The following is a 23,407-nucleotide window of genomic DNA, read 5'->3' as shown; positions in this document are numbered from 1 at the left end:
TGTTGGGCTGATGAATAATCAGGCTTTCCTGACGTTAACAAGAAACTCGTTGCTAGAGTTTCTGTTTTGAGTGTGAGGGCAGGCGGTGACTGTTCCACGCCGGTACCTCCGGGGGGAACCACCTGGAACAGAGCAGCCGTGGTGCAGAATGTATTATTTTCGTGGTCTTCGGCAGCTCGGTGATTTCAGAACTGTTTTCTGCAGAACCATCGTGAGGTCGGGGTGCCATCATGAAGTGAGTCTGAGGAGAGGGCTTGAGGCGAGACAAACAGGTTTCTGAACTGCAAGGAGTTTAGAGCCTTGACTGGCCTGCTGCACTGTGTCCCAACCACGAGCATCTAAATAACACTTTGCAGCTGGGGGTGTGGATGGAGCGAAATGGTAACTTCGCTGCCCTGGTTCCCCCATCTCCTCCTGGGCCCCGGGGGTGGAAGGACCGGCCATGGGAGAGCCAGACAGGATTAATTTGCCCCCATCAAGGTTGGCTACCTCGCCTTGGCCTCTTTGTCACATCCTGGGACAAATCCCTCCCTTGTTTTTTGACGATAAGGGGAGAATCGAGGATGTGGAGTAAAGAGGCAGGCCTCAGTGGCTGGTGCTGCGTGACTTAAACTCCAGCTCTACCACTGCTTAGCTGTGTGACTTTGGAGGCCTTCCTTAGCCTCTCTGTGCCTCAGGCACTTTGCGATGAGAGATAATAGTATCGAATTTATGTGCTGTTATAATTTTTAAAACTCTGGTATGTACAGTTGTCCCTTGAACGACATGAGTTTGAACTGCGAGGGTCCACTTATATGCAGATTTTTTTCCCCAGTAAGTACAGTACTGCACGATCAGCGGGTCGTTTGACCCGTGGATGCTGAGTTGCGGATACAGAGGAACCTCAGATACGGAGGGTCGGCTATAAATTACACTCGGATTTTCATGGAAGGCCGGGGCCCCTAACCCCCTGGGTAGTCCAGGAGTCAACTATATTAAGAATTCTCATGATAAGCATACATTTGACTTAACTGCTAGTAGCTGATTAATTAAACTTTAAATAGCCAACCTCCAGTAGGTTAACGTAACTACTTAAGTCAAGTGTCAGTAGAACAGGTCACAGAGGGCTACGGTCTGAGAGATGAGATTTTCTCCACCATTGCCTTTGGAACTCAAGTGATGCCTTCTGCCCCTTCATCATTGCTCTTCCAGCCAGAAGGATTCTAATTCTTTTTTTTTTTTAATTTTTTAATTGTTTTGAGATTTTTAATTTTTTAATTGAAGTATAGTTGATTTACAAGGTTATGTTAGTTTCAGGTGTACAGCAAAGTGATTCAGTTATATATATATGTACATATATGTATGTATGTATATATATTCTTTTTCAGATTCTTTTCCTTTATAAGTTATTGCAAAATACTAATATAGTTCCCTGTGCTATAGAGTAGAATTCCAATTTTTTACCAGCGTTTGCTGAGCTCTCCTTCTAAGTAAATTTAGTTGTGATTCCGTTACCCGTTATTCTCAAAGAGAGGGGCAGAGCAGCTGTATATCAAGACTCAAAAATTTTGCCCGCAGTCCATTTTCCAGGACCGATTAGTAGCCGAGTGCTAAGTTCCTTGGCGTCAGGGTTGTGATCCAGAAGACCACACTATTTTAAACAGCAGAGACCTACTTACAACGAAAAGTAAATAGGATCTTGCCTTGTTTGTTGCAGCTTAATTTGACCATGAAAAAATTCAGGACTGGATTCTCAGAGAAGAAACATTTTCAGGGGTTGTAGGTAAGAGGACAGTGGGAAAATTCACATTGTTTTAAAATTGCACTTAAACCAGCCAGCCTAAAAGAAAGCTGCTTCTGGAAATTCAGAGGTACTCTGAAAATGAGTGTAGAAATGGCTTCTTACCCACATGTGTAATATGAACAGTTTCACTCCTTCAACTGTTTATTTTCTGCAAAGGACATTAACTTGTGCGGAGTTTGCTAGACGAGATGTTTGGCGTAAATCTGTTTTCAGATATAATCTCCGATGCATTCATGAAGCGTCATACTTTGAAACAGGAAACAAAGGACATACTTTTCAAATGTTGGCTCTATACATACATAGAATCTCAATGCCCAGAATGGTGCGTGGCTCAACTATCCTCACATCACATAACTCTTACTGGCAGGGGGGCGGGGGGGGGGGGGGTCACTACTTAGGGATTGCTAAAGATCAAAAGATTTTCTCTAAGATGTTCTTTTTAAAAAAATGTTATTGAAGTCTAGCTGATTTACAATGTTGTGTTAATTTCTGCTGTACAGCAAAGTGACTCAGTTATACACACACACACATATTCTTTTTCATATTCTTTTCTGTTATGGTTTATCACAGGCTATTGAATAGAGTTCCCTGTGCTCTACACTAGCACCTTGTTGTTGATCCACCCTATAGATACTAGTTTGCATCTGCTCATCCCACACTCCCACTCCTTCCCTCCCCCAACCCCCGTCCCCCTTGGCAACCACATGTCTGTTCTCTATGTCCTTGAGTCTGTTTCTGCTTCGTAGACAGGTTCACGTGTGTCAGATTTTAGATTCCACATATAAAATATGGTACTTGTCTTTCTACTAAGAAGATGCTCTTAAAGCAGCATCCAGTTTTAGACCTGGAGTACCTCTTGGGTACCACCTCAGTGCCTTTGGGCATCTCTTGTCCTTTATTACAGCCACTGATGCAGGCTCTGAGCAGCTTCCTATGGGGGCCACCTGACAGGGCCCTGCCTCTTGCCCACACCTCACATCTCTGCCGAAGCTTCCAGTGTCTGCCGTGGAGCTTCTCTGAGCCACATGGGGCCCATGCGTTGACTAAGCCAGAAGTTCTGGGGAGTAAGTTTTGGGGGCAAACCTTTGACTGATAGAGCATAAGCGCTAATGGATAAATGCTTTCCTTTCGTCCCCCAGCTGCTGGGAGCGCTGTCAGATGACGGCCCTCAGTTGTTAGCCTCTGGGGTTTGCCGCAGCTAAAGGAATCTGCCTGGTGATCTGAAGATCACACCTCCTTCTAGTGACAACCTGCTTTGAAAGGCCCTCTTGCCCTAATTTGGGACAACGCTAAAAGGCTGCCCCAGGTCCAGAGCTCCACATGGGTTGGCTGACGACTGTATTGCATCTCCACTTCTCCCTTTGTCTAACCCTGCTTCCCCCTTTCCCTTCACAAGTATTGATCCTGAGAGCAGCCCTTAATCAACTACTTCCCTGGGAACATGACCTACAACAGCCCGTGAAACTTGGGTCGTGACCAGATGAGATAATTTGTATTTATAGGCTGGTGAGGTCAATGAACGACAAAACTTGGGTTATGAAAAGTACTCCGTCTTATTAATACCAAACTGTAATTGTGGGCATCTTGCTAGTTGTCAATTGATTTTTTTTTTTTTTTTTTTTAGCTGTCAATTGATTTTGATTAAAATATACATATAGGGAGCAAAGGGGACTCTTTTTGAGAGTTCCTAAATACTTGCAGTCTGGACACACCTCACTTCAGATGCCAGATTTCCAACTCTGCTGGCAATTCTCAGTTTGGATTTTAGCCATTTCATAAAAGAGAATGCATTTTCACAGAGCTAAGTAGATGCAGACATTCCCTAGAGTTTTGATACGTGGTCAGAAACTTTAGGACCTTTGTGGATTCATATATTCATGTCTGGAACCCTAAGGTTCTGCGCCTCCTTTGCATGCATGGCTTGTTCAATCAGTTCTTGAAACTGAACCATACCGATAAGGCAGATGTGTAATAATTCAGATATATGCCAAGGTTCGCATTCAGTGGGCAACTGCGGAAACTTAAAAACATTAATTTTTATAAACCTCTCTGAATATTTTCTTGAGTTATGACTCCGTATTCACCCAACAGCAGCTCTATGAACTCTGTGGAGGTTTTGGGGGACTCAGGGTTGATCAGAAAGGTAGAATCGGTGTCCCAACCTGCCATCTGTTTGCACACGTGTCCACTCAGGTCTGAGTGCCTGGACAAATCAGCAAGGCACGTTTTTCTTCCTCGACCCTTCAAGTTCAGCTCTCGTCTCATCCGCAAGAAATGTCTCATCCCATCTCGGGATCCTTTGGGAAAAGAACAAGGTGGTTCCTCTGAGTTCTTTCATGACCGAAAGTTATTGATCTGAGGAGGTAGTTTAGAAACCTTCTCCGACAAGTTCGTACAACTCAGCACTGATTATACTAATTCCACACTGCACTGCCTGTTCTTCTGTACGGCCTCAGCATCACAGAGGGGACCGGTATGAAGAAAATGCACACATGATCACTGCTGAGGCACGTGACGAGCCTGAATGGCCATGTTCACGGGCCGGTTCCGACAAGGATGCCGTGGAAGAAGCTGGGGTCAGTTCTTCTTTCTTTTTTTTTTTTTTTCTTAAATTAATTAATTAATTAATTTTTGGCTGCGTTGGGTCTTTGTTAGGAAGACCCATTAGAAAGCCAGCACGCGGGCTTTCTCTAGTTGTGGCGAGCAGGGGCTTCTCTTGTTGCGGAGCACGGGCTCTAGGCGTGCGGGCTTCCGTAGTTGTGGCTCGCGGGCTCTACAGCACAGGCTCAGTAGTTGTGGCGCGTGGGCTCAGTAGTTGTGGCTTGCAGGCTCTAGAGCGCAGGCTCAGTAGTTGTGGCGCACGGGCTTAGTTGCTCCGCGGCATGTGGGATCTTCCCGGACCAGGGCTCGAACCCGTGTCCCCTGCACTGGCAGGCGGATTCTCAGCCACTGCGCCACCAGGGAAGTCCTCACCTCTTCTTTGGACTTGAGTAAAGAACTGAGAACTTCTCCCCTTCTCATACGATCCTTCCGAGGCAAGCAAACTGGCTTTTCCACTTGATATCAAGCTCCTCAGATCTTTTACTGGAAGGGGCATGAGGGCTAATTCATCGAGGGGTGCTGACCTTATACGTGGTCCCGGTGACCCCACCTCCCATCTTCCCTCCCCACCTTCCTCCATCCACAGCTCTGCTCTTCATGGTTTGCACGATCCTATCAGCTCTAAACGTCTCCGGTTACGAGGACTGTAAGAACGACCCCCTCACGCTCCCCAGCTTTGAGGGTTGCCGCGTGTGCTGCACTCCCGCCGTCACGGGGGCGGCAGAGGCTGGGAGCGGCGGGTGGACCGGGCAGGAGAGGCCCGGAAAACAGAGCAGGTCAGGGGAGTGATTAGCCCAGGCGCTGTCAGAGCCTGAGTCAGAGCTCGCTTCCGCTGGGCCCTGTGCTTTCTCAGCGAGGTTAGGCCGTCTCCCAGGGAGATGGGCTATGGGAAGATTAAACCCAGCCCTCCTGGTGGCCTCATCAGTGTACATTTGGATGCCAGCATACTTGCAGTTGTACTTGTGTTTGTCCTTTCCCTTGGACTTTTCCATTGAAAAGGCCGCTGTTGAAAATGATAGTAGGCTTTTCCAGTATTGGCACCTTTGTCATTTCCAGCTCTGATTGGCCATCGGATGGACCATCTATGTCCTTTCGTCAAGCCAGATTTAGCTCCTCACATAGTCACAGGTGGAATAAGGCAGCAGCCCCCAGCTGAAGTCTCTGACTTGACTCAGATCCAAAACAGTCTTCCTTACTTTCTCCAGGTTTGCTGTGCATACGTGTCTAGAATGGTTCCCTGCGGCCTGTATGTTCCAGACGATGAGGGAAACCACTGTTTCCTTGGCTGCTAGAACAGTGCTGGCACAGGTGACCCTCAGCTGCTCTCGGCTGAGTAAATGAAGTCTGCTTCAGGTTCAAGCAGCAACCCTGGCAGGCTCCAGGCTGGGCTCTGAGCACACTATAGGGCGGAGTGACCGTGTGGATGGCAAGAGATCAGAGTTGGGGACGCGGGGAAAGTGGAGAGACTAATGTTTAAACAGATCACTTCAGTACAGCATTTTTAAGTGCTATGAGGCTAGGGGTGGAGATCAGGGAAAGTGACCCAGAGTCCCGAGGACAGTAGGAATTGATCAGTCCATCAACACTCCTCAAGCTAGCGACAGGGGCCATTTGACATCTGTTCCCCTTCCTGCACTTATCTTTTTTTTTTAAAATAAATTTCTTTCTTTCTTTCTTTAATTTATTTTTGGCTGCGTTGGGTCTTCGTTGCTGCGCGCGGGCTTTCTCTAGTTGCGGTGAGCGGGGGCTACTCTTCGTTGCGGTGCGTGGGCTTCTCGTTGCGGTGGCTTCTCTTGTTGCGGAGCACGGGCTCTAGGTGCTCAGGTTTCAGTAGTTGTGGCGCACGGGCTTAGTTGCTCCGTGGCATGTGCGATCTTCCCGGGATCGAACCCGTGTCCCCTGCATTGGCAGGCGGATTCTTAACCACTGCGCCACCAGCGAAGTCCCCCTGCACTTATCTTTTTAATCTGAGTTCTCCTTACTTCCAGCCAGCCAGCCCTTCTGTGCCAGGGAAGCTGCTCTGCTTTCTGTAACCCCCAAGGACTGCCTGGACACTTGGCCACTTGCGTCCATGCGCGCCCTTCGCTGTGAATTTATGTTCGTTACATCCCCAAAGGTTTTGTTCAAACCCAAGGGGACAGCCTTCCCTAATGAACTCTCCTTTGATTCCTTTATTTCCCTCCTACGCAGAGCTTATGCTTCTGGCTTGTACAGTCTGATTCTCGGGACCCAGATAAATCACACCGGCACTGAGTGTGAGCTGGATGTCTACAGATAAAAATCGTTCAGAGAAAGGTGTCAGGATTCTCCTCAGGTATTTTTGTAAAGACAGGAAATGTAGAGCTTGTGCATTGCATTTCAATGCGCAAATGAACACCTCCTTTTCCAGAGACTCCCACCCTCCCTCCCATCAAGACATAGTTCTGTATGTAAATTTAGCACTGTTTATAGATACGAATATTTGGGGGGAGGTCTGGAGGGGAAGTGTATTAAAATGGGCTTTGTAACCACTATCACATTTTTATATTTGACTCCCAACTGACTTATAGTCTCTTTAAGAATTTATCCATCTTTGTATTCCTATAGGAGAATAGTTAAGGAAACTAATAATAACAACTTTATAATTATGTATAGGGCTTTACAGTTCACATCTAAAGTAAATGTCACCTCTTCTGAGAAACTGTCCTGAATTTCCAGTACTCTAATATTCATTGAAAAAAATCCGCAGGTAAGTGAACCTGCACAGTTCAAACCTGTGTTGCTTTAGGGTCAACTGTAATTTACGTTACATGCCTGACTCCTTAGCAGACAGACTTCTCGAAAGGGGAACTTGGCTTTTTCATTTACAGGCTTTTGTGATCTGGCTCATGATAAATAAATAAGATAAATAAATGAATGAATGGATGAATGAATGATATTCCTGGATTAAATATTTGATTATGATAGGAAAAAGAAAAATAAAAGCAGATAAATCATGCTAAGAACTGTGGGGAAAATATTTGTGGGAGAAAGTTTGGAGTTGTTGATGAAACTCAGTCTCTAAATTTTCCTGAGTTCCTTTATCCCTAGAATAGACGAGGAGTTAGTGGTATTAATTTGGGCCAGCACTTCTGCAGTGTTGTGAAACTGATTTAATTCCGTCCTATCTTTCCCTAAGACTTAGAAAAGAGAAAGTGTTCCAAGATTCAAAAAAGTATAGAACAAATAGCTGCCGTGTAAATGATAGAGTATCAGGTGCTTCTCTGCCTATTTTCTCCTTCATGCTTAGATGTTAATCTCTGAGTTATGCACTATAATAATAGATCCGACTGAAAAAGTGATTCTGGAACTAATGCATAAAATATGTGCATGCAGTCTGAAGACTGAAAAATGGTTCATTCTTGGGAGGAAGAAGAATGGTATGAAAGTTACTGCCACTCTGGGGAAACAGAACGTGATTCTCTACAAGGTTAGCTGATTTTATATACTGATTGCCAAACTGTTCAATAAAATATGAATACTTATTATGGCAATCCATATCACTCATTACATATCCTATTTCGGGTGTGATGTGCGCCTTCTTGAAGAAACGTACACTAACTAGGTAATGTCAGACATTATAAAGTGAGTGGAAATTGAGCCTGAAGTTCTTCTTCCCTATTGGTTGCCCAACTAGAGTTTAACCTCTAGGAAAAGACTAAAACTATAAACAATTCTTAGTATCCATGGTAACATGCATAAGAAGGTAATTATTTTTTCTTTACATTCTTAAATTTCAGAGTTTAATAACATATTATATGCATTGCCTCAGGCCCACAGTTCCTCCAGTTGGTCATTAAGTATCAGGAAATGCCCTCTCTACCAGTCATTGTGGCTTAAATAAAGTGCCACTTACAAGCCCGCTGAACAAAAGAGCTACAGTATCAGTGGCAGGCACACCTTGACTGTTTAGCGAGTTGGTGTACAAAGCAAGGACCCTCAGAGCACCTGGCCCAGGAGCCCGGCTGTGTCCTGAGAGCAACATTCACTAGGAAACCTTTTCAGTTACGGTTAACTGGACTCAAGAAACAGCTCCGTCCTTCAGGTGAACCCACCAGAAGAAAGGTCCCAAGCCCACATTCTCATATGCTCACTGACTGCAGGAGCAAAGCATTCTGGGCAAATCCAACCAGTGTACATTAATTCCACCTGACTACGAAGAACTACTCTCTGATAGGCCAATTAGGAAGTTGTGTTTTGTACTATTTAGCTTTTTTTTTAAAGGAAAACTCATATTCACAACAAATCAGATAATTGAGAAGGTATAAAGGCAGAATTTACTTAGCAAAATCTATCTGACGTGAGTTCTACACAGGCAGAGTGATGACAGTATTTTAAACTAATCCAGAAAAATCCAGTCCAAGTTGAAACCAAACTCCTTTCTTGATTACAGAGACTCCTTTTTCCTTGGCCCCTGGACACCTGGGTGTCTGACTCCAGACAGGTGCCCCCTCATGGCTTTAGTTTGCCTGCAGAGACGGCCTCAGTAAACCCGTACCCAGATGACTTGTGCAAACAAAAGGAAAAATACGTGCTGAAAACTAGAGCTAATCTAGGAAGTTCTAAATTTAGATGAGATTTTTTCTTCCAAGAGTTTGTTTGTAAATCAGTCTTTGGAACGCAAACATTTTCCCATAAATGTGGCTGTGTAAATGTCACCCTAATGGAAATGAACAAGTACACATTAGCAAAAGCATCTTTTATCAGCTGTGTTTTTTTTCACTCTTTTCCAGCTGCGTTATGGATTAAGCAGGCCATTTTTGTGGGCTGGTCTGGGAGCTAGACCACCATGTGCAATGGTTTCTATGGGAAATTATTCCAACTCAAAAAGCTGGACGAGAGGATCTCTCCTCCCGCTGCCAAAACCTCACAGAGAACAGGAATTCTCTCCAGCGGTTCTGATAACGCCACCCACAAGCAAGAAGGGGCAGCCCTTTTGGTGTAAGGGACATTCATAAATTTGGTGTTTGTACTTTGGGAATTGCCAGCACTTAATTTAGAAAGTATTACAACTGTAATTGGCTAGAGTTGAACTTCACAGAGTTTAGACCAGGAAGTTGAATAAGAAAACATAAACAGTAAAGCAAAATATAGAACCAAGATTTGAACAGAGGTAGACCCTGGAACGAAGAACTTCAGAGCAGGGCTATAAGCAAGACCAGTGTTCCTGGGCCAAACAAGGCAATGCATGCATTTCTTTACTAGGAAAAAGAGAGAAATTCAAGGGTCACAAAGTGACGGATTGTGATGCGGATAATACCAGCTCTGTTCTTCTTTTCTCTCTGTCTGTGTTGACTGTAGAAGTTAATAAGTTCTGAGCAGGCTGAGCTGTCATGAAGTCTCGTGACCACCCCAGTCACCATCTGTGATCCATGTCCCAGCTACTTGCCCCACCCCAAAAAGCTGTGAGCAGCAGAAGCTCTCCTTCTAGACAATTCCCCAGTTGGTTTTGCTTCCACATGGCAAGCATGATAGAGAATTGTTTTTTCAGCCAGAATGAGCGGTGAGGTAGGCTGGGGGGAGGGGAGCAAAAGATGGAGCCACAACCCATGAGAAAGGTCAGTTAAGAGACTGTCAGGGGCAGGAGTCCTTTTGGAAGACAGCGTAAGCCTGGGGAAAAGAGTTAAAGCAGAGCGGAAGGAGGAAGGCAGAGGAAAGCTGTGTGAGGCGCATGAAATGATGCTTGGAATCTTCCAGAAAAAGAACACCAAAAATGAAAAATGTATGTGATGAGGTCAGATTTCTTGTGGTAGCTACGAGGGAGCAGAATGTAAATTCCTGAGCCAGGGCAGCAGTTGTGAGGCTCACCAAGGACTCTGCAGATGGCCATCGTTGGGAGCTTGTGCCCCGTTAACCTCATATCCAAGGTGCACAGCTCTTCACGCTCCTGGGGAGTAACTTGGCTTCTGTCTTACTCACGCTCCAGTTTGGGCAGCTCTGGGATCTTGAGTTTACGCTCCCAGCTCTAGCCATGACCCCGAGGGACCACACCAGCTGGGTTGGGGTCCAAATCCCTGATGATTTTGAGGAAGTGGAGGGGGATTCAAACACTATGTCCTTTGACATCACCTGTGTCCTATCATTTGGGGCAATTTATTCCAGTTGCCACCAAGAGAACAAAATGGCAGATGAGAGAGATTTTTCAAAGCTGTTTTTTTTTTTTTAATTGAAGTATAGTTGATTTACAATGTTGTCTTAATTACTGCGTACAGCAAAGTGATTCAGTTATACATACATACATTCTCTTTTACATTCTTTTCCATTATGGTTTATCACAGGATATTGAATATAGTTCCCTGTGCTACACAGTAGGACCTTGTTGTTTATCCATCCTATATATACTAGTTTGCATCTACTCATCCCAAACTCCCACTCCATCCCTCCCCCAACCCCCTCTCCTTTGGCAACCACCAGTCTGTTCTCTATGTCCGTGATTCTGTTTCTGTTTCACAGATAGGTTCATTTGTGTCACAGTTTAGATTCCACGTATAAGTGATATCATATGGTATTTGTCTTTCTCTTTCTGACCTACTTCACTTAGTATTATAATCTCTAGTTGCATCCATTTTGCTGAAAATGGCATTATTTCATTCTTTTGTTATGGTTGAGTAGTGTTCCAATGGTGTATCACATCTTCTTTACATGTATCACATATTCTTTATTCATTCATCTGTTGTTGGACATTTAGGTTGTTTCCATGTCTTGGCTGTTGTAAATAGTGCTGCTATGAACATTGGGGTACATGTATCTTTTTGAATTATAGGTTTGTCCTGATTTATGTCCAGGAGTGGGATTGCTGGATCATATGGCAACTCTATTTTTCATTTTCTGAGGAACCTCCGTACTGTTCCCCATAGTGGCTGCACCAACTTACATTCCCACCAACAGTGTAGGAGGGTTCTCTTTTCTCCACACCCTCTCCAACATTTGTTATTTGTAGACTTTTTTTTTTTTAATATATTTATTTATTTATTTATTTATTTATGGCTGTGTTGGGTCTTCGTTTCTGTGCGAGGGCTTTCTCTAGTTGCAGCGAGCGGGGGCCACTCTTCTTCGCGGTGCATGGGCCTCTCACTATAGCGACCTCTCTTGTTGCGGAGCACAGGTTCCAGACACACAGGCTCAGTAGTTGTGGCTCACGGGCCTAGTTGCTCCGCGGCATGTGGGATCTTCCCAGACCAGGGCTCGAACCCGTGTCCCCTGCATTGGCAGGCAGATTCTCAACCACTGCACCACCAGGGAAGCCCAGTAGACTTTTTAATGATGGCCATTCTGACTAGTGTGAGGTGGCACCTCATTGTAGTTTTGATTTGCATTTCTCTAATAATTAGCAATGTTGAACTCAGAGCTGTTTGGAAATCACTTCTCAGGGTCAGTTAAGAAAAGGCCCACATAATATGCTATTTCCACTGCACCAAGACACAAAAGTGGCTGTATGCAAAGATGCTGTTGGAAGAGAAAGGGAAATAGCAGTCTGATGGTTCAGGTAGATTGAAAGCATAAGGTAAAATTGCATCAATGATAGGAAATTTTTCTGCTCCTTTGGACCTGGAATTTTAAGCATCTGTGGGACTGGTCCCTGTCTCATTTTTCAGTTTAGTGCTTTCAAATACGTTAATTTCAGAAAAACGCTTCTTGCTGCTTAATTCAAATAATCCCTCCTCAGATGAACGAAGAGAAAAGGAACAGGAGAGTCAATTTAAAAAAGCCAGGACATGGAAGCAACCTAAGTGTCCATTGACAGATGAATGGATAAAGAAGATGTGGCACATATGTACAATGGAATATTACTCAACCTTAAAAAGAAACGAAATTGAGTTATTTGTAGTGAGGTGGATGGACCTAGAGACTGTCATACAGAGTGAAGTAAGTCAGAAAGAGAAAAACAAATACCGTACGCTAACGCATATATATGGAATCTAAAAAAAAAAATTGGTTCTGATGAACCTAGGGGCAGGACAGGAATAAAGACACAGACATAGAGAATGGACTTGAGGACACGGGGAGGGGGAAGTGTAAGCTGGGACGAAGTGAGAGAGTGGCATGGACATATATACACTACCAAATGTAAAATAGATAGCTAGTGGGAAGCAGCTGCATAGCACAGGGAGATCAGCTTGGTGCTTTGTGACCACCTAGAGGGGTGGGATAGGGAGTGTGGGAGGGAGATGCAAGAGGGAGGGGATATGGGGATATATGTATGTGCATATAGCTGATTCACTTTGTTATGCAGCAGAAACTAACACACCATTGTAAAGCAATTATACTCCAACAAGGATCTTAAAAAAAAAATTAGATGCGTCCCAAGCTAATGAGATAGTTGGAAGTCTGACTTGGTGGGAAACCCTAGCCTCTGGGCCATGGGCCACGGCAGCCGTGCGCTATGGCACAGCAACTTCTCAGCTTCACGATGTTTGGGAAGCACAGTTTGGACACACGGATCATCAAAATATATTATTAGTCTCCTGAATATTCCACCCAGAAAGTTCACGGTCAGGGGAACCCCGCCCTTGTCATCCGCATCAGAAGGGCTTCATCAGAAGGGGTTGTTCTATGCTCTAGCTCATTTCAAAACAGGATTTGCGTCGGGCAAAAGGGATTGTATACGCTATCCTGTCCATTATTCCTAAGCCTAATTGTGTTTATTAATGTATATTATCAGAGTAGTTTTTTAAATCCTCACTGATTCGGATAGGCTGGAAGAAGGTCTTTCTGAATCACCAGTGTCTGGATGATGAAACCATTTAGAGCCCGCATGAAGTCTGATTGTTTTAAGTAGTTTCACTTGACTATGTATTAGACCTCCGTAAGCAACAGTGACTGAGGAAGCTGCGTCAGCAAAACAATGTGATGTGTCTTGACTCGTCCATCTTTTGCTTCTGCCCCGCCTGTGCCCTTGAACGTGCCTGGGTTGCATTCTCTGCCTCTGAGGATCAGCAAGAGGTGGAAAGGGGGAGGGGACCATTTGGTCAGGGGCCGGCAAACTTTCCTGTAAAGGGACAGAGAGTAACTGTTTCCACCTTTGCGGGCCGTTTGGTCTCTGTCACAACTACTCAGCTCTTCCCTTGTGGCAGGAAAGTGACCACAGATAATACAGAAACAAATGACCATGGCTGTGTTCCAGCAAAACTGTATTTAGAAAAACAGGCAATAGGCAGAATTTGCTGGTGGGTTTTAGTTTGTCAACCTCTGATCTAGTCCAAATTCCTCACTTTACAGATAAGGAAAAAGAAACCCGGGAAGATTGGGAATTTCCCAAAGTCAAAGCAAAGTCAGATCCCAAATCCAGACATTGAATCTAGAATCCAGCTTTATTTCTACCATGCTGTATCAGTCTGTGTTATTTCATGAAGCTGCTTCTGCCCTGTAGATGGCATAGGTTTGGATCAGAAAGTGGTATTTGAGGAAATGATGCTCTGGTAACATCAATTATTTAATAGAAAGTACTTTGAAGGAGAGATTTTTATGGGAGATTGTCACTAATTATTGACACTACTCTCGTGTGCCATTGTTATGTTTCAAGATGGCATCAAGGGCTTTCCTGGTAGCACAGTGGTTAAGAATCCACCCGCCAAGACAGGGGACATGGGTTCGAGCCCTGGTCCGGGAAGATCCCACATGCTGCAGAGCAACTAAGCCCGTGCGCCACAACTACTGAGCCTGCGCTCTAGAGCCCACGAGCCACAACTATTGAGCCTGCGTGCCACAACTACTGAAGCCCGCACATCTAGAGCCTGTGCTCCGCAACAAGAGAAGCTGCCGCAATGAGAAGCCTGCACACCGCAATGAAGAGTAGCCCCAGCTCGACGCAACTAAAGAAAGCCCGCGCGCAGCAACGAAGACCCAACACAGCTGAAAATAAAAATAAATTAATTAATTAATTAATTTAAAAAAGATGGCATCAGGGGCTTCCCTGGTGGCGCAGTGGTTGAGAATCTGCCTGCCAATGCAGGGGACACGGGTTCCAGCCCTGGTCTGGGAAGATCCCACATGCCGCGGAGCAAATGGGCCCGTGTGCCACAGCTACTGAGCCTGCGCGTCTGGAGCCTGTGCTCCGCAACAAGAGGCCGCGACGGTGAGAGGCCCGCGCACCGCGATGAAGGGTGGCCCCCGCTTGCCGGAACTAGAGAAAGCCCTCGCACAGAAACGAAGACCCAACACACCCAAAAATAAATTAATTAATTAATTAATTTAAAAAAAAAAAAGATGGCATCAAAGGAGTGAAAAACTGAAAGACTGTTATTATGTCATAGAGTCTCATTTTAAGAAGGTTTCTCACTAGAGTTGATTTGAATAAGGCTAGAAAACTCGAGGTTCCCATTCACCAGAGAACAATCAGCCTCCAAAGCAGAAGTTCTGAATGTGGAATTCAGGGGGTTAATGAGGCTCTGAAATTCATGCACCAGTTTCTGTGCATGTACATTTTTTTCTCAGGACAGGAGGCACTGTTTTCTTCAGGTCCCCAAAGGGATTTGTGACCCACCCCCCCACCCCCCACCGCCAAGTTACAGGATTCTAGATGGTGAAAGATTCTTGTCCAACCAGCCTGCCTGAAGAAAGAATAAAGAAGCTCTAATCAACCAAGTTCCTCTCTTCACATGTGCCCTCAGTGGCTGGCTCTCCGGAGGGAAGTTAGCTGGCCACTAAAAGAGTTCCAGAGGGGAAGGGAAAAGTAGTCACGATTCGGTCGACACATGTGGATGCACGATATAATCAGTGGGGTGAATTCAGCATCAGAGGTCCCAGGAGCGGTGATGCTCAAAGTTAGCGGACGGCGGTGCCGTAGACAGGTTAGCAGCTCGCTCAGAGCAAGACCTCCACCAGTGACTGACACGCGGAAGGCAAAACTCAACCCCCCGAGGCTGGTACGTGGGCTCGACTTCTGGCAACATGGTGGGGTGTGTTGACTCATCCACCCCCTTCAGGCGCAGATACAGTGAGATCCTGGATGGAGTAGAATTTTTAAAAAATTGTTGTTTAATGCAAGTTGAATTTTTTAAAAAAGAAATGGAAACTCTCATATGCCAGAGGCAAAGTGAATTCAAATCAGAATGGTCCACTGGAGCTGAAGCCGCATGGCTAGAATTTAATTCCCGTGCATGGTTAAGAAACGTGGCCCTGAGTCTACTCAAAAGTAGAAGGAAGAGAGGTTTCAGCTGAAAGCCAGAACTCTTGAAGGGCTGCTGGTTTATGAGAAGGGGTCCAGAAAACTCCATCCAATGGCCCAGACAGGTATTAAGAAAGCGTTGTGCCCTATTCAGAGCTCTGAGTAGGAAAAAATGTCTACTGTGAATAAAATTAACAGCCAGTCTTGCACTTCATATTCAGGGATGGAATCTGAATTTACATGACACACATGGATTGGGAATCTCTGGCTGAGGAAAAAATTGTCCAGACTGGAGAATGCTGGGTGCCCAGTGGATACCTGCACAGAACCAGGACACGGACGTCACAGCCCATGGCACACAGCCTCCCAGAGGACGATGCGCTCCACTGAGGATGAGCTTGTACAAGAAGATCACACACACACACACACACACACACACACACAACTGAACCACCATGGGAGAAACAAAACCTGAAGACGACTGAACGATCTGGAAGAGACTATAAAGTGAGCATTTTAAAAATATAAAATAAGATGTTGAAACCATTAGGAAAGAAGAAATGAATAACAACAACAAAGGTTTGAAAAAGAACCAAATAGAAATGATAAAAATGAGAATCATAATCATTACAGTGAAAAGCTCCACAGACCGGTAACACAAGAGTTTCTATCTGGCTGAGGCAGAAGGCAGACCTGAGGGAATCTCTCCGAACACCCCGCAGAAAGTCAGAGGCGTGGAAATCTGATGTGAGTAAGCCCACGGAAGCCCAGGGCAGCTGGGCTATGACAGCAGGACCAACTCCAGACCCATCCAGTAGCTTCCTCCCTGCCACCCCAGGGCTAGGGGTTCTGCTGAACCGGTCAGAATTGCTTCAGGAGGGAGGGGGACCTGAGCCCGAAGGTCTGGGGAGCTCCCGGTGAGCAAAGCTCGGGGAAAGGGGTCGTCTTCCTGTCGGGCCTGACGCACCTGGCATCGCCTGTCCACCCACGGTCGTCCTGTCCTGAGATCAGCTCGTCTCTGGAAAGGATGAGGGCGTCATCCCGCTTCCTCTGGGCTCCTTACCAGGCCTGTGGTCCTCCCTCCGGCTGAGGAGAGCCTCACCGGGGCCTTCAGAGCTTCACAGATGGTTTCCTAAAAGCCGTACTGCTCAGTGCAAGGACCTGACCCCGCGGGATTGTTGGTGGGACAGTCACCAGGCCTGGGAGAGATCTTGTGAGGACCCTCCCCTGAGCGGGGTGCCCCACGAGAGTATGAACTCAAGTTCACTGACAGCCTCTCTCTGTGGAGTCCCTGGGCCAAGCGTCAGTCCCTGACCTACTGCCGGCCTGACCCCTCCACCCAGACCCCACTGACCCCTCCTGGTTCGGCCCTCAAATAGCCACCCTCTGCTACCTGCCTCTCCCAGGCCTGGGACCACCTCGGCTTTGGCCCGGCCCCCGGCCCTGGCTTGGTCACACCCTGAGTACGATTTTTGCATAGCCAAGCAGGGTCTTTCCAGAAAGCGACCCCACTCTTTGCTTCTGTTCCTAGGTATCCATTCTTTTTCTGAGAACCTCTTGACATACAGGACAGCATTAGAGGAAACACACTTACCCCAGGGGTCCTGGAACAACTTGATTTGGAAGCTGGAGGTGAATTTTCACAGGCCCATCACGCAGGAGACCCCCAGAGAGCTGGGGCGATGAGCATTTGGCAGTGATTTGGGTCACGCACGCTAATGGCCCAAGAAAATAACACCATTAGCGCCATAATGGTGTGGCGTCATCTCTGTCCTCAGGACTCCCGTCGACTGGAGAGGGACCCGGCCACCAGGTGATGTCAAGATGCCCTCTGCTCCTTTCCTTGGTCAACGTGTACTGGTTCCAAAGTGAATCAGCAGTCTGAACTCATCCTGGAACAAAATGAGGACCTTTGTTATCTGAAACTACTTGTGCCATCTAACTTCCTAGACAAAGCCAAATGTCTCTTAATCAGATCACCCTAATTTCATAAGTATGTAGCACATTATCACAGCGAAGATTTTATTAGGCTACTGGAAGGTACCCTCAGAGACTCTTAAAAGGGTGGCACAAAGGATGTCAACTTAGTAGGGAGAAGCTGAGGGTCCAGTTTCCTACCAGATGCTAAAATCTTGACTCTGGCTATCTGAACAGACCTTCCTATGAAATGATATCTCAACACCAAATCTGTGGTCAAGATAGTCCTTATTATAATGCAAAATAAAATCCCAAAGAAACCTTCCCTAAACAGGCTGCTTCTGGCAAAGGATGATGAGAATTAAATGTTTCAATTCAGTTTTTGCTCCTATGTAAAAAGTCACAAGAATGTTTTGCACAGTTTAAAACTTGTTAAGAGGGTAGGTCTCATATTGCATATTCTTACCGCAATAACACAAAACAAAGCAAACAAAACGAGTCACAAGCAAGCAGATGGCCTGTTTCAGCTCCCTCCTCCCTCTTCCCCATCAGCCAGAGTCAGTGCATTCTGGGCCTGGCCTGCACTCTTCACGTGTGCGCACGACACATTTTCCGAGGTCTTTTGGTAGGAGTGGAGCCAGAGGCCTGGACCATTTGGAGGATGGGTGGGATGCAGGGAATAGCAACGCCCTCGCTGGTGAGCGCCTTCTAGGGAAGCAGAGAGGACTGAGACCCAGTCCTGCCCTGAATCGGCTGTGTGACTTTGGGCCATCACTTAACCTTTCTGTGCCCTGGACTCCTCATCTGGAAAATGAAGAGAATAGTCTATCTCACAGAGTTGTTTGAAGGGTCAATGTATAACACCTGTAAAGCACTGACCTTGTAACCAGCTACTTATTAGCGAAGTGGGCCTCCCTTCGTTGCCAGAGTCAGTACGTAATACCCCACAGCTGAGAGAGGGGTCCCCCCCTAAACTGCATGTGCAGAGGAAATCTGTTGTGGCCACTGAGGAAGATACAGACATTTCCAAGAATATTTTGGCATTCTGAACCAAAAGGACATATATTATTAACCAGGGAACAGGATTCTGGTGGATTAGGGCTGTAGAATGTCAAGTAGGGACTGTTTAGACTGTCCTAAATGCAGGTTCTTTTTTTTAATTGAGTAGAGTTGATTTACAATGTTGTGTTAATTTCTGATGTACAGCAAAGTGACACAATTATACGTATATACATTCTTTTTTATATTCTTTTCCATCATGATTCTAAATGCAGGTTCTAGATTAGCACCGCACTCATAGAGTTATCGGAAACTAAATACAGCGGCCCATGTAAAGGCGATTAGCCCAGGGCCTGGTGCAGCAAAGCTCTCTGTACACATCGGCCATGCGGTGTCCTGAGTCAGACTTACCCCGGTCCACCGCAGAGTGCGTCTTCACAGGCGAGGAATCGGGGGGCCGCGGCCACGAAGGGAGCGTTTACAGCAGACGCTGGAGTCAGCGCGGGCCCCAGGGCTGCGGGCTCCAGGGCCAGCGGGTCCCACAATAGGCCTCTCTGTTCTTCCCGTGGTATTCTGAGAGAGTGAGGGCCTTCTGACCCAGTCACAAGACGTGACTCCCTTATGGGGCAGGATTTTTACTGTGTGGCCTCCTCAGCCAGCAAGGTGGCCGGAACCTACCCGAGTAACTCCTGCCTCTGGGGACTCAGGGATGCCGTGCTGGGGGGCTTGCCCATAAACGGATCACCGACAAAGAAGAGCTGCCCCAAGATCCTACAGTGTGTGGGCCCTCCAAACGCCCAGCCCCTGAAAGCATCTCATGACCGCTGTTTGCGTAACCATCAACTACTCTCTACAATGTTTCTAAACACACGAAGTTAGCCGTCCAGCCGATATCATACAACAGGACCCCATCCCACCTCACGTAGCTGTCCTTTTGTCACACTGTTTATTCAGCTTTTAATGATGGAGTTTTCATTTCTTTTCTTTTTTTATTAATTTATTTATATTTTACTTATTTATTTTTGGCTGCGTTGGGTCTTTGTTGCTGTGCGTGGGCTTTCTCTGGTTGCAGTGAGCAGGGGCTACTCTTGGTTGCGGTGCGCAGGCTTCTCATTACAGTGGCTTCTCTTGTTACTGAGCACGGACTGTAGGCACACGGGCTCAGTAGTTGTGGCTCGTGGGCTCAGTAGTTGTGGCTCACGGGCTCTAGAGTGCAGGCTCAGTAGTTGTGGCGCACGGGCTTAGTTGCTCCGCGGCATGTGTGATCTTCCCGGACCAGGGCTCGAACCCGTGTCCCCTGCAATGGCAGGCGGATTCTTAACCACTGTGCCACCAGGGAAGTCCTGATGGAGTTTTCTTCTCTTTCTCTCACCTGCTGCTCGTACATGGAATTCATTAATTCCTGTTCGTTATTGCAAATGACCGCAGTGACCGGTGATGTGGTGTTTCTCACTTAAGAAACTCAAAGACCTTAATGATGACAGGATCCAGCCACCTGGCTTTCTTGTTTTTCTAAACAAACAAACCAAAAGGAACAGAAGGCAGGGAGGTCCCTAAAACCTATCCTTAACCTGCACTTGGATCTTAGAATTATTAGGAGACAAATGCTGATGAGCAGAGCATTATGGTTCCACTGGTTGATGAATCCGCCTTTGAAGTGCCGACTGGCATCGTACTGTTCAGTTTAGAGGGGATTTTCGTGAGCGTTATTGCACGCGATTGTACCAAAACCCTGTGGAGTTGGTAGGAGATTCTACAGATAAAGAAATGGAACCTCCAAGAGGACAGGTGACTTCCCAGGTACAGAGCTCAGCGGGTGCTCTGACTTTTGGTCCATCGCCCAGCGTCCCAGCACAGCAGAAAATGTAGCCAGTCTTGCACCCCAGGAGCCCCCCGGAGGGAGATGCAGTGAGAGCCTGGGCAGATTATTAGAACACAATTTGAACAGCTTGATGGGATTTAATTGTTTGGAAGGTATTCAACACGCTATTTCCAAACGCAAAAGGAGAATGCTGGAGACCGTTTTCCCAGATAATGACGCCGCCTTCATTTCGGAGAGTGCTTTCGTGTTTACAAAGCACTTTTGCAATTTTCTTATTTGATTCCAGGTGCAATCTGGGATTGGCGTGAAAGGTTTCATTTTCATTAACAGATCTGACAACGTATTGGAAAGAAAAAAGATGATGGGGGTGAGCAAAAGGGAGAGAGGCAGGCCTTTTTACATCACCTCCCTCCCTGCTTACCTGCACCTGCAGGCCAGGTGTGCCGATGGGCCGGGCATGGAGCCCAGAGCTGTTCTTCCCGCTTATAGGCACCACCCGCTTGCCTTTCTTGCTGAGGAGGCTTCCTGACCTCGGAGGGAGCCGTGCGTTACTGTCTCTGCAAAGGTGACTTACTGACTTGGGTTATTATCTACAGGGGCTTGTTTGAAACAAGCTTATGGGTGAGTCGAATAGTGCAGATGCAGCTGCTAGGAGAGAGGGTCTGCAGAACGCGTCCCAGGCCTGGAGGGGCCTTAAGGAGGCCCGAGGTAAGAACCCTCCCCCAGCTGTGGATTTCAAGGACCCCCAGGTCTAAAGCTAGCTCTTTTTTAAAAGACTCTTTAGCTAAGGGGATACCCTCCCGGGCCTTGGTTGGATGGATTTAGCTGCAAACGCTGCTGAAGCCTTCACACCAGGAGGCTCTGAGAAAGAAGTGGGAAGAGATGGGGCGACTGCTGGGGCCCAGCCCGGGCAGAAGGGCTCCGAGGGCCTGAGTGTGAGACGGGGAAGTGACTCCGTCTGCCTTCTGCGTGTCACTGTCTAAACCTCTCACAGCCGAGCTTGGCTTGAAGGTGGTGGCCCCACCATTCATCCCCGGGCAGGGTTCTGGCTGTGGTCACCCAGGTAAAGGGGAGGCTGTCTCCCGGGGAGCACTGTCCATCCTCCCCTGCCGGCTGGTTCAGACCACGTCCACGATCACTGACAGCTTCTTTCTTGCTATACGTTTTGGGACACAGACTAGCACGACTTGGTGCTTCAGAGCACACATCAGAATCCGAGTGGATTTTAGCAGACGGACGCTAAAGAAACGCGCTGCATCTTCTTCAAACTAAAAACAGTTCCCTGGGCGCACATTTTCCCCTGGATTATTGGGCAGGTTTCTGGCTGGTCTTTCCCCTCCCTGTGCTTGCTCTTCTGCAGTCTGTTCTCACACAGCAGCCGGGGGGCATCCTTTGAAGCGGGTCCTGGCATCCCACTGCTCCAGCTGGTGTGACAAGCCCGCACCCCCCTGCCCCAGGCGCCTGCCCCGTTCTGGCCCCGTCTCCTACCCCCACCCCCACCCCCCCGCTCATCCGTTCCAGCCACGTGGCCTCCTCGTCAGCCCTCTCTCTCCTTTTGAGGGGCTTTTGCTCTAGCTGTAGCCTCTGCCTAGAATGCTCCTCCCCCCTGAAATTCACGACTCCTAATGCAGCCCTCCCCATCCCTTACCTGTGGTCTGTGTTTCCACGGCATCATTCATTTTCCAACCCAGGGGGTCACCCATTTATGATGGCTGGTGTCTGTCTTCTCCCCTCTGGAACGTGAACTCCCTGGGGCAGGGGCATCTCTGCTGGCCCATGGATGTGTCCCCGGGGCCCATGTCGTGTCTGCCACACGGTTGCCATTCAGTTAGCCTTGGTTGGGTAAACGGATGGCATCCAGCAGGCTGCCTGCAGAGGGATGGTCCTCGGTTCCCGACGCGGCTGCCCCTCAGTGCCCAGTGTCCCCCTCATGTTGGAAGGGGACTCTGCTGGACACTACAAGGGGCCACATCAGCCTCCAGGCTTCTGGAGGAAGGGCCAGTAATGCTACACAGAGGGTCTGGCTATCGTTTCACAAGGACCCGAGGCTGCAGGCGCGGGGGTGGGGAGGGCTCCAGGACAAGAGGCAAATACCGGCCCAGGGTGGGGCCGGCAGACTCTCTCTTAACCCCTCCGCTGCTCGGGAGAGGAGACTGCAGACATCGCAGCCCTCGTCACGGGGGGCTGGAGTGCTCAGCAGATTGTTCCCAGTCGTCAGGGCCAGCTGGGAAGAGATCAGGACCAGAACCTGTTGTTACACATAACTCGTAGGGATCAGTCCAAAATAAAAATACGGGCCGGCCTCTTGTTAAGAATGTATTCAGAATTTCAAGATGCCGACAGCCCAGCATTAAACTGGGCTCAGGGCCCTGCCGAGGACTGACCACGCTCACAGCCTTTCACAGATCTCCCTGGGGAAAACTCCCCTCGGCAAACGTAGATCACTGGCGCCAAGGTGTGCGGCCTCCTTCTCCTTGAGGAAGGGAGCCCAAGGGTGCAGTGCGGGACAGTCGGGGACAGTCTCAGAGAAAACCTGAAGGTACCAGGAAACGGTATGCCTGCAGCTCGCAAAAGGCCCTGAGGTCACGTTGCAGGCGGGGGTGGGGTGAGGGTGGCAGAGCAGGTGACATCAAAGTGGCAGCCGGGGCCAGACAGGGCCGATGTCCATGAACAGCCGAGCCCCCGGACCATCCTCCTTTCACAACGGTGGTCCGTGTTCAGTAATGGGGGGGAGGGGTGGAAGCAGAAGATGCAATCAGAAGAAAGCAAGCGGGTTGGGTCGTGCGGAGGTGGCTTGCTGTGCTGGGAAGCCCAGGCCCTTCCCCGCATCCGCAGACGGGGGGCGTGTCCTTACGCTCCTGACAGCGCTCAGCGGGCACCCGCGGATACTGATGCTGAGGCAGGCGCTACCTGCTTCCGTCTGGAGGACGCTTTACAGTTTTAAAAGTGCCTTATGTGATTTCAGTGGACCCTCTCCATAAGCCTGTAGCTTAACCGAGTATCGGGAAGGGCCAGAGAGGATGCTGGAACTCGGTTCTCCTGGTGTTGAGTCCAGCACTTTCTTCCTTTCCTCCACGATGCTCCAGCCCCTGGTGGCTGCCATCTTCCCAGAGTCCAAGGCCAGAGACAGACAGACGGATGCAGGCCAGGGCATCACAGG

Source organism: Balaenoptera musculus, chromosome 2 (genome assembly GCF_009873245.2).
Source record: "Balaenoptera musculus isolate JJ_BM4_2016_0621 chromosome 2, mBalMus1.pri.v3, whole genome shotgun sequence".
Taxonomy (NCBI): domain Eukaryota; kingdom Metazoa; phylum Chordata; class Mammalia; order Artiodactyla; family Balaenopteridae; genus Balaenoptera; species Balaenoptera musculus.
Note: the sequence above shows the minus strand (reverse complement) of the source record.